Raw genomic sequence first — 16,273 nt, 5'->3', positions numbered from 1 at the left:
GGACTACTGTTAAGTGGAGGTCAAAGCCTGTTAATGCCCTGCTAATTTCCTCTACCTATGAAAATCAATACATGAATTAAAATGCATTACACTGACAGTATCTTAAGGAGTTAAATGCAAAACCTAAATCAGTACCGGTTCACAGTAGAATTAACTTGGATATTCTTGGAATATGGAAGTATAATTATTCTTACATATTGTGCACTCTTCTGCATTGCTTAAAGTGATATTTTTAAGCACACCAGCATTAGGGATTCTTCTCTACCATCCTGGCCTGCAGCCCTGTCAAGTATAATTCCCAAATCTGGACCTTAGCGTCCAGGATATGGGTACTAGCATAAAGTCCTCTAAGCTTAATTACCAGCTTAGATTTTGTAGCGCTGCCACTAATCAGGAATTTTTAGGGCCTGATACCCTCTGGTTCCCCCCCTGCCAAAACCTTCCCAGGGGACCCCAAGTCCCAGATTCCTTGAGTCTCACAACAAAGGGAAATAAACCATTCCCTTCCCCCTCCCTTCTTCCTCCCAGCTCCTTCCTGCCCTGGGAACACTAGGAAATCACCTGATTCAACTTCTTGAATCACCACTCTGAGAGGAGTGTTACCTTCCCCCTCACCCAGAGGCAATACAAGCTGCGTGAATATAACACAAAGAGAAAATTTATCCTTCCCTTCTCCCCACTAATTCCCTTGAACCTTAACTAGGAGGAAAAAAAATTAAACAGGTCTTAAAAAGCAAAACTTTTAATAAAAAAGAAAGAAAAAAAGTAAAAGGCTTATCTCTGCACTTTAGATGGTAAACAGTTACGGGGTCTTTCAACTTATAAACAATAGAAAGAAACTTTCTCCAGCAGAAACACAATTTAAGCTACTTCCAGCAAGTACACATATGTAAATGAAAAAAGAAACAAATTAAAAGACTATGAGCGCCTTTCCTTACTTACAATTCTGAATAGATAAAAGACTGTAGCGGGGAGATTGGCAGAAACCTGGTTGCACCTCTAGCCCCATCCAGGACCTAGAGAGAACAAAGCCAAACCCCAAACCCACAAACAAAGGCTTCCCTCCACAAGATTTGAAAGTATTTTGTCTCCTGATTGGTCCTCTGGTCAGGTGTTTGCAGGTCACTGTTTGTTAACCCTTTACAGGTGAAAGAGACATTAACCCTTAGCTATCTGTTTATGACAAGCCCTAATTCTGCCTTAGGCTTGGTATAGTAAGCCTTTGGTTTTTGTCATCTTGAATTGAATTTGGTCTGATCTTGATTAAATTATGACACATTGTTACATATAGTAGATGGACAATTCATGTAGAATCTCTATTTTGAAATATTTGTTTTAACAAATCCTGTTGCAATAATTGTTAGTATCACAATCATATTACATGATATTATTTTTCCTGAAAATGAAACTGTACATTATACAAATAAAAAATAAACCTAACATTTTTCAACTAATTTCTGATCAGCCAATTTTCACTTTTTATGATAATTGATTTTCCATGATTTCTAGAGAAAGAACTGCAATTGTTTCAAATGTGCCTCTGTTAGAGAGGAAACTACCTCTTACCGATTGTTAAATGTACTAACAGTTTAGCAAAAGAGCAGTAAAATTAAGTAATGGCAAATTCTGTCCTAACGTGGTGCAACTAATGTACATGAGCATGTACATGTGAGGTTAGAATACGTTCCCCAAAGTGCAATTAGAAATACCTTCTGGTTTACCTTGTTGGCAAGTTCTGGATCATATTGGCAAGATCCTAGTATATCAGCTAAATCTTGATTCACACAAAATATTGCAGAATCTCAGTTAAAGGCTTCCACAATTTGGAAGGTGATCCTTTTGTAAGGATGTTGAATTTTGACAATTTCAGTCAATGAAACTTTGCCTGAAAGACTGGTGAGTAAAACGAGAGGGCCCAGCCAGGGGCAGCTCTAGACATTTCGCCGTCCCAAGCATGGCGGCATACCGTGGGGGGGCGCTCTGCCGGTCGCCGGTCCCGCGACTCCGGTGTACCTCCCACAGGCGTGCCTGTGGAGGGTCTGCTGGTCCCGCGGCTTCAGTAGACCTCCCACAGGCGTGCCTGCGGAGGGTCTGCTGGTTCCACGACTCCACTGAAGCCGCGGACCAATTGACCCTCCGCAGGCATGCCTGCGGGAGGTCCACCAGAGCCGTGGGACCAGCGGACCCTCCACAGGCATGCTGTTGAAGGCTGCCTGCCTGCCACCCTCCCAGGGACCGGCAGAGTGCCCCCTGCGGCATGCTGCCCAAGCACGCACTTGGCGTGCTGGGGCCTGGAGGTGCCTCTGGGCCCAACAGTTCCTCCAGATCTGCATGTTGAGGATTCATCCCTTGCATTCACAGATCTTCCCCCAGTTCTCATCAAAGGAGGTTCAAGCCACCTCTTTTGTGCTCCCTTCCCTCCCACCCCCACCATGAGACCTGTGCAGTGGAAGGATCTGTGGGGCTGTGTGTCTGTCATTCCATCCTGCCCCCAAACCAACTAGGGAATTAGTTTCAAAGTTAATACAGCCCCACACTATGTTGCTGTGTGTGAAGCCACTCCATACTTTGGACTCTCCATTAAAAGAGGGTTTCCAAGACTTGCTAGGCATTCCTGCAAGCTATCTGTTATGTAATGTGCTTATCCAAAAGGACTGCCTGAGCTAGAACAGTCTTTAGAGCCTGTAACTATTGATTTGGTTGGCTGTTTATTTATATTATGGTAGTACCTACAGGTCCCAACTGTGATTGGGGCCCACTGTGCTAGGTGGTGTATATTATATTAATGGAAATATTCTAGCTCCTGGAAGTGGAAGGGACCTTGAAAGGTCATTGAGTCCAGCCCCCTGCCTTCACTAGCAGGACCAAGTACTGATTTTCCCCTAGATCCCCAAGTGGTCCCCTCAAGGATTGAATTCACAACCCTGGATTTAGCAGGCCAGTGTTCAAACCACTGAGCTATCCCTCCCCCTTATGTACACATAGTAAAAAATAATCCTTGCCCCAAATCTAAATAGATGAGAGAGAAAGGCTGGGAGAAAGGAAACATTTCTGTCACTATGTGGAAGGTGAAAAACAGAGGCACAGTGTTTTGCCTAAGGTCACACACTGGTCAGATTAATCTCATACCTGAAAAGTTACCAGATCTTTTCATAATCTAGTATTTTAAGACTTTGTTTTAAAGATATTCTGAACCTTTGACAGCTTTGTATATTGTAGTCTGAGTTACTCTGTACAGTCATCTAAAAGGGCTTGCTGTTTGAGGGTTACTGTTGTATATTTGCCACAGAAGTATTTTTTGCCTTAAGAATTTTTCTCTTAAAATATTAAGTGTGTGTCTAGAGTAAAAGGATCCTGATAAGAAAAAAATAGAGATTAGTCTAACTGGAATGATTTTACTATAAGGAAGGGGATCTTGTCTTTGTAGATAATTTATAATTGGATGAAGCACCTGAATCTAAAAGGAGAAGTGACAATTTGTGAGAAGAAAGAAAAGAGGGAGAGAATATTCTCCTTTTGATCATGGACCTTGTCCTTCACCTGAAGACAAGTTCTTTTCTGTGCATGGAGGGATGAGCTGACAGATCACAAGATTGTCCAGCTGTGGATCAAAATATCATTTCCTTTTGTTTTGTTGATTTTGGGCTATACCATAGGGACAGGTGATTAGAATGAAAACTGACAAGGAGAAGAGGGCACAAGTAGGACATATTTCTGTCTGTAGTTGAAGTATTCCCTCAGGTTGATAATAAATGTTGTGTAAGAGTTTTCCATAATACACATGCTGAGATGTTGAATCTCCTCATTGCTCCAGGCCAAACATCAAAGGTTTTAATTGGGATTCTCAAAAAGTCTTCATGTGAAGCAGATCAGTTGAGTCCTGCTGTGCTTCTCCAGGTTGTTGTTTTCATTAATAGATAGTGTCATGACTTTGCATGCTGCTTTAACTTAACAGTAAAAACACATGTCCCCTGCCCAGAAGAGCATACATTCTAAATTGATGTAAACTGACCTTGTTTAATTGAAGTCTTACAAATAAATGATCACAGCAGATATTTTGGAGAAAAATAGGGAGGTACAGAGTGAATGTTGTGATAACCAGTAACTGCTGCTACAGAGGGTCTCGTTTATTTAATTGTTACTGAAAATCTCATGTAAAGGTCCGGATTAAGTGCTGCATGCTCGTCTTTGTTAAAACAGAATGTAGTCAACTAAAACTTCCTAAAGAGTGAGAACTTTTAGAGCATGAAATACTTTCCCAAGGGAAATAGTGGAATTTAAAACCAGTCTGGATGATGCACTGGAGGATATTGTCCTTGATTCAGCAAAGCCCTTCAAGTATCTGAGTAATCCCATTCTTACTCAGCAAAGTACTAAAGCATATGCTTAACTTTTATGATGTGAATGGTCCCACTGTACTCATGTTAAAAGATAAACACTCTTAAATGCTTTGCTGAATTGGGGCCATTCGGCTAAGAAACAATCCAATACTAGTAAGAAATCTAGATTACAATATTTCTAATGTCTATAGTCCTATGACTGGTTTTGGCTTGCAATGCGTAAATATCTGACAACAGAAACTAAGCAAAGTCTTGCAAAAGGAAAATGTATCTTAATACATGAAAGCCACAGGTTTACTGTAACTCATGTTTTTTCACATCCTGAATAGAGCATCTTGTTGGTTTCCCTAGTAGATTTACTCCTTGTTCTTTTAAAAATAACATGTAAGCTCCCCAGTTACTCAGAATACTGCCCCTGTATTGAACACTCTTTTTAAGTGCAAGGGTAAGATGGTGCTTGGCCTTACATGGGTACAAAAATTGAAAGGACATGATATCAATTTTATAACACATTCAGTCCCACTTTATTAGATTCTTGTAGAAAACAATTTCTTGATCCATGCTGCAGTTCCCATACAGTAAAATGCTTTTCAATTTTTACTTGAAGGGTCAAATTCTTCTTCTATATGTGTTGCTCATGTCCATGCCATGTCAGGTGTGCAAGAGCTGCATGCACTGTTGCCGGAGATTCCCTCCCCCCCGTGATATCTGTAGGAGGCCCATGCTCAGGCACTGGTTTAAGGGGCGCTGCTTGCCCTGTGCCCTTCCAGTTCCTTTTTATGGCCTTTAAAGATAAGGTCTAAGTGTGTCCCCACCCTGTCATAAACAAATAGCTAAGGGTTAATGTCTCTTTCACCTGAAGCACCTGACCAGAGGACCAATCAGGAAACCGGATTTTTTCAACTCTGGGTGGAGGGAAGTTTGTGTCTGAGTCTTTGTTTTCTGTCTGCCTGCTTTCTCTAAGCTTTGGAGAAGTAATTCTGCTTTCTAATCTTCTGTTTCCAAGTTGTAAGTACCAAAAAGTTTGTTTCTTTTGTATTTACATAAATATAGTGCTGAAGTGCTTTAATTTGTATTCTTTTTAAATAAGGCTGTTTATTCAATATTCTTTTAAGCAATTGACCCTGTATTTGTCACCTTAATGCAGAGAGACTATTTGTATGTATTTTTCTTTCTTTCTTATATAAAGCTTTCTTTTAAGACCTGTTGAAGTTTTCTTTACTGGGAAACTTCAGGGAAGTTGAGTCTGTACTCACCAGGGAATTGGTGGGAGGAAGGAGTCAGAGGGAGATCTGTGTGTGTTGGATTTGTTTGCCTGACTTTGCATATCCTCTGGGTTGGGGGAAGGGAGATTGACTCGGTGATTCTGGTTTCCAGGACTGGGAACGGAGAGGGGGAGTCACTCTGTTTGAATTCGCAGAGCTTGTGTCTGTGTATCTCTCCAGGAGCACCTGGAGGGGGGGAAGGGGAAAAGGATTATTTCCTTTTGTTGTGAGACTCAAGGGATTTGGGTCTTGGGGTCCCCAGGGAAGGTTTTTCAGGGGGACCAGAGTGCCCCAAAACACTCTAATTTTTTGGGTGGTGGCAGCAGTACCAACTCCAAGCTGGTAACTAAGCTTGGAGGTTTTCATGCTAACCCCCATATTTTGGACGCTAAGGTCCAAATCTGGGACTAAAGTTATGACACACCCATCCTTTCTATCTTAGATGGTATTACAGTTTCATGTAACCAGGATATTTTTCTGCCGGACTACTTCCCAAAGCCACATAAGTCAGAGGAGGAAAGACGCCTGCACTCTCTGGACATTAGAAGGGCCTTAGCCTTCTATATTGACCGAATGAGCACCTTCCACGGGTTGATGCAGCTGTTTGTTGCAGTCACGGATAGAATGAAAGATCTTCCAGTGTCCTCCCAGAGGATCTCATCCTGGATCACTGCTTGTATCTGGGCATGCTACGAACAACCGAAGGTCCCACCTCCAGCCATTGTGAAGGCCCATTCTATGAGGGCACAAGCATCTTCAGCAGCTTTCCTGGAGCATATATCTATCCAGGACATCAGCAAGGCTACCACGTGGTCATTGATCCATATGTTTGTGTCCTATTTTGCAATCACCCAACTGGCCAGTTTCAGGCAATCCCACCTCCAAAGACTCTGCTTATGAGTCACCTGACATGGAATGGACATGAGCAAGCACTTGAAGAATTAAAAACAGTTACCTACCTTTCATAACTGTTCTTCAAGATGTGTTGCTCATGTCCATTCCATGACCCACTTTCCTGCCCCGCTGTTGGAGTTGACAGCAAGAAGGAACTGGAAGGGTGCAGAGCTGGCAGTGCCCCTTATATTGGCACATGAGTGCAGGGCTCCAGGGAGTGCTAAAGCTGTCCTTCTGGATATGGTAGGTAACTGTTTTTTCCATTCTTGCTCACAGCACTAACTTTAGCGGGTCGCACAGAGGAAATGAGAGAAGAATTTGACTTATGATCTAATAGATAGGGCCTTATACAGGGAGTCAGAAGACCTCAGTTCTATTTTCATCTCTACCAGCTATGTGACCTTGAGCAAATGACTTCATCTCTCTGTTTCTATGTTTCTCCTCCAAGCCTTGTCTATTTAGACTGTAAACTCTTTGGAGATGGGATTGTTGCTTGCTAACTTGAGCCCCGTGTGTGCATTCAGAGGCAGAATTTGGCCTTTATTCTAACTGTTGCACAGTTAGCTGCTGGAATTGTTCTAGAGACATGGTGCGTGAGGTAATATCTTTTATTGGACCAACTTCTGTTGGTGAGAGAGACAAGCTTTCAAGCCACGCAGGACTCTTCTTCGGGTCTGGGAAAGGAACTCCCAGCATCACAGCAAAATGCAAAGTGAGACTGATGTTTAGCATAAGTAGTTAGCACATATTATAAGAGGCCATTCAAGGTAGAGTAGTCTGTTAACACCTCTGTAGTCATAGGAGTAGAAGAGGGAGTTAGTGAGTTACAAATTATTGTAATAAGCTATAAATCCAGTGTCTCTGTACAGTCCATGATTTTTAATGTCTAGCAGAGTTATGAATTTAAGCTCCCAGGCTTGTCTTTTGTGCAGGTTTCCTTTGAGGATGAGGACTTAGAGGTCAGATATAGAGTTATCGCTTTATGAAAAGTGTTCACTCACAGGTGATAAGGTGTTTTTGTCTGCTATCATTTCCCTATGTGAGTTCATTCCAGAGGCTAGTGATTATCTGGTTTCCCCCACATAGTTGTCATTGGGGGCATTTAGAGCACAGGATGGTATTTGGTCCTGCCATGAGGGCAGGGGACTGGACTCGATGACCTCTCAAGGTCCCTTCCAGTCCTAAAGTCTACGAATCTATGAATCTATGACTGGACACACCAACTCAAATGGCACCAGACCCCGCCAGAACAACAGACTCAAAACCTGCAGACATATCTCCACTGCTGCCATGATCAGTACCCCCTAAAACACATCTTTCAGGATCCCAAGATCCTACACGTCTATCACAACAGGTGGTGTACCTCATTCAGTGCACCGAATGCCCCAATAACAGCTATATGGATGAAACCAGACAATCACTACACCCTCAAATGAACTCATAAAGGAAAATGATAAAAGACAAAAACCACCTTGTCACTGGTGGGCAAACACTTTTCACAAAGATCATATATAGAGCGACAGCTATCAGTCTCCATCCTCAAAGGAACCTGCACAACACTTTCAAAAGAGGAGCCTGGGAGCTTAAATTAATTACTCTGCTAGACACTATGGCATGGGCTACACCTAGGGTGACCAGATGAGAGAGAGAAAATATCAGGATACATGGGGGTAGGGGGCAGGGGTCCATCAGCGGAGCAGAAGAAGGGGAAAAAAAAAGATGAGTGCTGCCAGCGGAGCAGCAAGGGAAAAAAAAAAAGCTGAGTGCTGCTGGCAGAGCAGCAAAAATAAATAAATACATAAATAAATAAAAAAGGCGAGTGCTTTGTGTCCCGACCAAAGATTCATAGATTCATAGATTTTAGGGTCAGAAGGGACCAATATGATCATCTAGTCCGACCCCCTGCACAAAGCAGGCCACAGAACCCTACCCATCCACTTTTATAACAAACCCCTAAACTATGCCTGAGTTATTGAAGTCTTCAAATTGTGGTCTGAAGACCTCAAGCTGCAGAGAATCCACCAGCAAGTGACCCATGCCCCCACGCTGCAGGGGAAGGTGAAAAACCTCCAGGGCCTCTGCCAATCTGCCCTGGAGGAAGATTCCTTCCCGACCCCAAATATGGCGATCAGCTAAACCCTGAGCATGTGGGCAAGACTCACCAGCCAGCACTCAGGAAAGAATTCTCTGCAGTAACTCAGATCCCATCCCATCACCAACCACTGGGCATACTTATCTGGCGATAATCAAAGATCAATTGCCAAAATTAGGCTCTCCCATCATACCATCCCTTCCATAAACTTATCAAGCTTAATCTTAAAGCCAAATATGTCTTTTGCCCCCACTACTCCCCTTGGAAGGCTGTTCCAGAACTTCACTCCTCTGATGGTTAGAAACCTTCGTCTAATTTCAAGTCTAAACTTCCTAGTGTCCAGTTTATACCCATTCGTTCTTGTATCTACATTGGTACTAAGCTTAAATAATTCCTCTCCCTCCCTAATATTAATCCCTCTGATATATTTATAAAGAGCAAGCATATCCCCCCTCAGCCTTCTTTTGGCTAGACTAAACAAGCCAAGCTCTTTGAGTCTCCTTTCATATGACAGGTTTTCCATTCCTCGGATCATCCTAGTAGCCCGTCTCTGAACCTGTTCCAGTTTGAATTCATCCTTCTTAAACATGGGAGACCAGAACTGCACACAGTATGCCAAGTGGGGTCTCACAAGTGCCTTATATAACGGTACTAACACCTCCTTATCTTTGCTGGAAATACCTCGCCTAATGCATCCTAAAACCGCATTAGCTTTTTTAACGGCCATATCACATTGGCGCCTCATAGTCATCCTGTGATCTACCAATACCCCAAGGTCCTTCTCCTCCTCTGTTGCTTCCAACTGATGCATCCCCAATCTATATCTAAAATTCTTATTATTAATCCCTAAGTGCATGACCTTCCACTTTTCACTATTAAATTTCATCCTATTACTATTACTCCAGTTTACAAGGTTGTCCAGATCTTCCTGTATGATATCCTGGTCCTTCTCCGTGTTAGCAATACCCCCCAGCTTCGTGTCATCCATGAATTTTATTAGCACATTCCTGCTTGTTGTGCCATGGTCGGTAATAAAAAGGTTAAATATAAGATTGGTCCCAGAACCGATCCTTGAGGAACTCCACTAGTAACCTCCTTCCAGCCTGACAGTTCACCCTTCAGTATGACCTGTTGTAGTCTCCCCTTTAACCAGTTCCTTATCCACCTTTCAATTCTCATATTGATCCCCATCTTTTCCAATTTGACTAATAATTCCGCATGTGGAACCGTGTCAAATGCCTTACTGAAATCTAGGTAAATTAAGTCTACCGCATTTCCTTTGTCTAAATAGTCTGTCACCTTCTTAAAGAAGGAGATCAGGTTGTTTTGGCACGATCTACCTTTAGTAAAACCATGTTGTACTTTGTCCCAATTACCATTGACCTCAATGTCCTTAACTACTTTCTCCTTCAAAATTTTTTCCAAGACCTTACATACTACAGATTTCAAATTAACAGGCTTATAGTTATTTGGATCACTCTTTCTCCCTTTCTTAAAGATAGGAACTACGTTAGCAATTCTCCAGTCGTACGGTACAACCCCTGAGTTTACTGATTCATTAAAAATTCTTGCTAACGGGCTTGCAATTTCATGTGCCAGTTCCTTTAATATTCTCGGATGAAGATTGTCCGGGCCCTCCGATTTTGTCCCATTAAGCTGTTCAAGCATGGCTTCTACCTCAGATGTGGTAATATCCACCTCCATATCCTCCTTCCCGTTTGTCATCCTTCCATTACCCCTAAGTTCCCTGTTAACCTTATTAAAGACTGAGGCAAAGTACTTATTTAGATATTGGGCCATGCCTAGGTTATCCTTAACCTCCTTTCCATCCTCAGTGTGTAGCGGTCCCACTTCTTCTTTCTTTGTTTTCTTCTTATTTATATGGCTATAGAACCTTTTACTATTGGTTTTAATTCCCTTTGCAAGGTTCAACTCTACTTGGCTTTTAGCCTTTCTCACTTTATCCCTACATGTTCTGACCCCACTAAGATAGCTTTCCTTGCTAATCCCACCCTTCTTCCACTCCTTTTAGGCTTTCTGCTTTTTCTTAATCACCTCTCTGAGATGCTTGCTCATCCAGCTTGGTCTACAACTCCTGACTATGGTTTTTTCCCCCTTTCTTGGGATGCAGGCTTCCGATAGTTTCTGCAGCTGCGACTTAAAGTAATTCCAGGTCTCTTCCGCATTTAGATCCACAAGTTCTTCAGTCCAATCCACTTCCCTAACTAATTTCCTTAATTCTTTAACGTTAGCCCTTTTGAAATCAAAAACCCTAGTCCCAGATCTATTTTTGTTTATCCTTCCATCTAGTTTGAACTGAATTAGCTCATGATCACTCGAACCAAGGTTGTCCCCTACAACCATTTCTTCTATGAGGTCCTCACTGCTCACCAAAACCAAATCTAAAATGGCATCCCCTCTTGTCGGTTCTTCAATTACTTGGTGAAGGAATCCATCAGCTATCACATCCAGAAAAATCTGATCCCTACTATTCTTGCTAGCACTTGTACTCCAGTCTATATCTGGGAAGTTAAAGTCTCCCATGATCACACATTTCCCATTAGTGTTTACTTCCTTAAAAACATTAAAGAGGTCTCTATCCATATCCAAATCAGATCCCGGCGGTCTGTAGCACACCCCAAGCACTATCTCAGGGGAGGCTCTAGTATCTTTCTTTCCCAGCGTGATTTTTGCCCAGACAGACTCTGTCTTGTCCATTCCATCACTTCTTATTTCTTTACAGTTAACCTCCTCATTGATGTACAATGCTGCTCCACCACCTTTGCCTTTATTTCTATCTTTCCTAAACAGCACATAGCCTTCAATACCTGTACTCCAGTCATGACTACTATTCCGCCACATTTCTGTTATCCCTATAATATCTGATTATACTTCCTGCACCAGTAGCTCTAGTTCCTCCATTTTGTTCCCTAGGCTCCTCGCATTAGTGTACAGACATCTAAATTTTTGCTGTTTGGCTTCACTCACATTCTGTACCCTGTAAGGCACAGACATTCTACCACCAACATCACCTGTTAGTCTGTTATCTACACTACTCTTCCTCCTTATGCCAATTCTTCTGTCCATGGCTGTATCCCCTCTTACTTTGTTTACTTCCCTCTCAAGGTTAAATTCCGGCGTGGAGATCTCCGGAACATCTCCCAAGCATCTCCTCCAAATTTCTAGTTTAAAGCTCTCTTAATCAGGTCGGCGAGCCTCCATCCTAGAAGTCTATTTCCCTCCTTGCTCAGAAATCCATCCCGAGAGAACAGTCTTCTGTCCGTAAATGCTTCCCAATGGCCGTACATCCCAAAGCCGTCCTTATAGCACCACTGCCTGAGCCATCTGTTGATCGCCATAATCTTGTCACAAGATCAGTCGGGACGTGGGACAAACACCTGAATAGCGGGACGGTCCTGATTTTATTGGGTCGTCTGGTCACCCTAGCTACACCACAGAGCTTACAGCGGTGCATCTGCACTTTCAGCTGAAATATTGGGATTCTTCCAGTAGATATGATCTTCTCTGAATTGTTCTAGAGCAGGGGTTCTCAACCTTTTTCTTGCTGACGCCCCTCTCAACATGCTATTAAAAACTCCATGGCCCAGCAGGGGTGGGGGGAGGAACTTGGGGCTCTAGCCGGAGTGGAGGGGACCCTTTGGCATAGGCATAGTTTTACATCTATTTTGGGGGGCCAAGGGCTGGCAGAGCTCAAGCCAGCTCCACACAGTGGGGTCCAGAGAGGGAGCACCACCTTCACCCCCCGATTCACTGAGAAGGCCACCCAGATGGTCTGGGCTGTGGGGGGGATGCAGCCAAAACATATAACTCAAAAGTGAGACTCAGATCAAAAAGTTTGAAAACCGCTCAGGGTGCAGGCAAGGGGTGGCTAGGGGCTGTATGTGGGCAGAGGAGGGCTCCCAGTGTGGCTCCCAGCTTCGGTGGGGTGGGAAAGGGGGATGCTGGTGCTCCAGGCTTCAGCTCCCTGCTGCTCCTGGCTTGGGGAGGGAGGTTCGCCAGCTTCAGCCCTGCACTGCTCCTGGCTTCGGGGGGTTGGAAGAGTGCTGGTGTAATGGCACAAACTGCTCTACTACACCAGCAATAGCCCCATGCCGCTTCAGGGAGGGGAGGCGCCAGCTTCAGACCCACGCAGCTCCTGGCTTCCAGGTGGTGGTGGTGGGGGGGTGCTGGCTTCAGCTCTGCACTGCTCCCAGCTTCGGGGAAAGGGGGCACCAGCTTCAACACCATACCGCTCCTGGCTGGGCCGGGGGGTGCCAGCTTCAGCGCCGGGGCTCAGGGCCCCCCTGAAAGGATTCATAGACCCCCAGGGGGCTGTGGACCCCTGGTTGAGAACAGCTGTTCTAGAGCTACTTGGGTGTTTAAATAAGATAGATTAATTATGGAATTCCCAGATTCTGTTTACTCACACTGAAACGCATAGCAAAACAGAGATTTGTTTAATTAAGAGAGGAAAAATAACCTACTCTAGAAATTTGTTTCATACAAGAGACAAAATGTGGAAAATGAATAGGGTGAAATATTCAGAATATATCAGAAACAAAGTGTTGGGGAAAGCTGCTCTAGCAATTCATCTGAAGTCTGGTTTTCATTTTATCTATGATGATGTGAGGCTTGTGGTGTAGAGAAAAGTAAGGTTGTGATATTTTCAGCAGAAATTCCAAAATGCCAATTAATTAGTATTCTGATAAGTTGGTTTTGGCCTTTTGTGCTGAGTGCTGCCATTGTGTATGTAGTGATATCATGCAATAATCAGTAGCAGTGATAGACACTATTGTACAGAGAAACTTAGCCACAGGACTTGTGAACCTGGCATGGATCAAGAAAAGAGTTTAGAAAATCACATAACAAAAAAACAGCTCCATATAGCTGACATGATTCCTATTTCTTTGGAGATGTTAGTTCAATTATACACTTAGAACCAAAAATATACTGTAAAGATCTTGCTGAACCTCAGAGCTGAAATGTAAAGTATCAGAGGAAGAGGCTGTAAATTTTAGATCTTAACTCACACACAAAGATTCTTCACTCAGCTCCAGACTGCAAAGGTCCCAATTACTTCTGTCACAAAGGGAAAAAGATTATTTATTTTCTGAGGTTCACAGAGAACTGAAACTCCAGGAGTTTAATGGTCTGATTAGCCACTAAACTGCTAAAGAAACATAATTTTTTTAAAAAAAGGATTAATTGGATTCCCTCCCAAAGTGTACTAAAGATGCTCCCACTACTGTAATATATACAGCAAGGGGAAAGATCTGCCTACTATAACTTATGATGAATGATGGACAGTGAAAAACACTTTCCATGTTCATAATTTTGTAGGAAAACATTTCTTTGCTTCTTTTATAGAATACTATGGAAATCTAAAAGGGAAAAGTGTAGGTCATGCAGATATTTTTTCCTGCATATCTTGCCAGATTCAGGCTTCCTTTCCATATTCCAGTGCTGAGTTCTACAGAGCTGAGGGAAGAAAATAGAAAGTTGTTTGTGGATTTTTCTTTTTTTACATGCCAACTGCTTCATGTTACACAAATGGTTCTGTAACTAGCAGTGACCTTGAGACCAACCATACTTTTAACTTTTGAACAGATAGTTTATATTTTCTGTCTCGCACATTTTACTCTTTGCTGTAGGGCATTTGAGATTGGGTGGAGGTGAGTGGGGTGCTGGAACTCTATATATTGTCATGTTCTTTGCAATTATTGTAAAATTAAATCTTGGAGAGCTTTAGGGGATCTACTGGCAGCTGTTAATGAGGCTGCATTAACCTCAGTCACTACACTATGAAATAGTATAGTACAAATACATATAGTGCCAGGACCAAGCTTCCTAATAAATGGCAAGATAGGGGGACTAGATGTCTGAGGGGATTGCGGTATAGAACCTTTCACCTCTAGGTCACTGTGAGCAAAGGCCATTATCATCTGATAGCTGTTAAATAGTCTATGTGAAATGAATTGGTGGTTTCATTTCATTTCCTAGGGGACAGATTTCTGTGTTATAGCTGATGATTATTGGCACCCTAGGTTGAGGCTCAGCATACAAACCAAAGACTTGAAGGACATGGAGATGAAATGATTTTCTCATCCCTAGAGGTGGTCCCTCTAGGTCAGGGTTTCCGTCACATTGCCACAACACAGTGTCGGAGTTCACACTGTTAAGTCTTGCACAAACTTGTTCTTTCAATAAACAAAACACTCATATTAGTGGTTCGGCATCTGAGGGATAGATTCTTCATCCTTAATCATGTTAACTAGTACTGTACTCAATTTATTCAAATTAAGGGGCTACATATGTCCTAAAATACTATTCCCATAGCAAGTAAAGGTGAAGAGCCCTCTAAAATTATAAATTAATGGACTAATTATTAATAATAAAATAGTGTGTCTTTTAAGTCTCTTACTTCATACTAAGAAAGTAGGCTAGCAGAATTTTTAGTTTATTTTGTTACTTCTAACGTGTAAGCTGACCCTTGTCCATATGGTCTAATTAAAATGGCAACATACTATTTTAATACTGTGGAGAAAAGAAACTTCTTCAGTGGCAAACAATTGACTAGTCATTCGTTCCCCCTCAAGATCTGCAAGCAAATTAAAAATATAGTGATATAATTATCAGAAGAAGTAAACTACCAAAAAAACCCCAAAAAACAACCAAACTTCAACCGCACAGCAATCACAGTCAACCATCCCTACAGTGAATGAATGAATAGACTAGCAGAAAGGGCAAAAGTGTTTCACCAAAAAAAAAGGGGGGGGAGGGAAATTGTTCATGATTTTTCATGTTTTTTTTTCAAAAATGTTAATTTCATTTTAGTAGGAAAATGTTCACTCTCTAATATTCATATTTTTCTCTCTCTTTTTTTTTTTGGTGGGTTCCCCCCCTTGCTGTTTTGAAACAAAAGCCTTTGTATATAATGTCCTAAAAATGCCTGTGCATAAATTGTGGAAGAAATTTCTATATTTATATGCACAGCTGTGGTAGCTTTAAGTACAGATGGCTACATTAGTGCCAAGATACCATGCCCTTCTATTTGAAGTAACTGTTATTAAATAATATTTGAAAAATTGTTTTAGAATGTAGTAGGCTTAGCTGTTGGGCTAGAAAATAGGATGAGGCATCTCTGGGTTATACCCTTCCTTCCTGTTCTTCCAGGAGGCTTGAATTAGTATACAAAGTTCCAGTAATCCAGCCTGGAAGTCAGAAAGTCTTAGACCGTTGTGTTGATGTGGGAGATTCTGGAGGTGGGAAGATCCTGTCTAGTAGGAATGGTATCCAGGCTGCCAACTTGTTAAAACAGGGCACTGAACAACCCTCAGGTGGTTGAAATTGATATTCACTGCTAACCTGCAGAGGACTCAAACTGGTGACTTAGATTTTTTTTTAAAATTTTATCCTTGGAAATCAAGATTATAGACGTGAACAGAGGGCTGCAACTGGGATTTAATTAGAGTGTTTTGGACTGGGAAATGTGTCTCCATGCTGTTATGCAGTCATTTAGATGTAGAAATTAGGACTATGCAGTCATGCCATAGACCTAATTTCTATGTCTGCAATGAATATATAATTAATATCCTGTGCCTAGTTTTAATAGTGGCAGTAAATCTAGTAAGAAGGACATTATTGCTTCTTGGGCCAGATAGAGTGCTCATGTATTTCCATGC

Source organism: Gopherus evgoodei, chromosome 2, assembly GCF_007399415.2.
Source record: "Gopherus evgoodei ecotype Sinaloan lineage chromosome 2, rGopEvg1_v1.p, whole genome shotgun sequence".
In the NCBI taxonomy this organism is placed as follows: domain Eukaryota; kingdom Metazoa; phylum Chordata; order Testudines; family Testudinidae; genus Gopherus; species Gopherus evgoodei.
The sequence above is the reverse complement of the archived record's forward strand: the minus strand, read 5'-3'. Positions refer to the sequence as shown.